We start from the raw sequence: 840 nt of genomic DNA on the forward strand, positions 1-840 counted from the left end.
AAATTGAAAAGCCACCACTTAAATTATTTGTATTAATATTGACATTAAATTTTACTTAAACATGATAAAAACATAGAGACAGGAGAAAAAAAGAATAAAATATCTGTCATAGTGAAGCCATGTGATATTTTACTGGCCTATGTTTTATTTTCTCATGAATCATATTTGAAATTTTTTTAAATGTTTTATTTATTTCTGAGAGAGAGACAGCGTGAACAAGGTAGGGTCAGAGAGAGAGGGAGACACAGAATCTGAAGACAGTCTCCAGGCCCTGAACTAGCTGTCAGCACAGAGCCTGACGTGGGGCTCGAACCCACAAACCGTGAGATCATGACCTGAGCCGAAGTCTGACGCTTAACCAACTGAGCCATCTGGGCGCCCCATGAATCATATTTTTAAATGCTCTGACTCACTGCTTTCTTTATTTGAAGTTTAAATACTCTGTCAGAGCAAATTCTATATCTTATTCCTAAATAATTTCATTATAAAATGTGTGTTCAAAAAAACTCCTCAACGTTATTATTTAGTACTCTGTTTAGCTTTTTCCTCGTGTTGAACAGCAGTAACAACAAAAAAACTATTGTTTAATTTGGGAGATTTCCAGATGTCTTTCTAGAATCATGTGTTTAATAAGGACTCTATTATACACCATTTATCTTTCTCAATAGAAGTCACATCATCAGCACTTTCTACGAAATGTTTCTGTGGTGAGAAGGATTTAAATACGATAAGCTTCTAGTGGAAGGCTAAGTATCCTGTGGATGTACAGTAAATGGTATTTAAAGAAATGACTGGCAGCAAATTCTATTTAATCCGGTCGACTTTTATTGAGAGTTGAAG

Source organism: Hyaena hyaena, unplaced genomic scaffold (assembly GCF_003009895.1).
Source record: "Hyaena hyaena isolate Hyena2069 unplaced genomic scaffold, ASM300989v1 scaffold_1264, whole genome shotgun sequence".
NCBI lineage: Eukaryota > Metazoa > Chordata > Mammalia > Carnivora > Hyaenidae > Hyaena > Hyaena hyaena.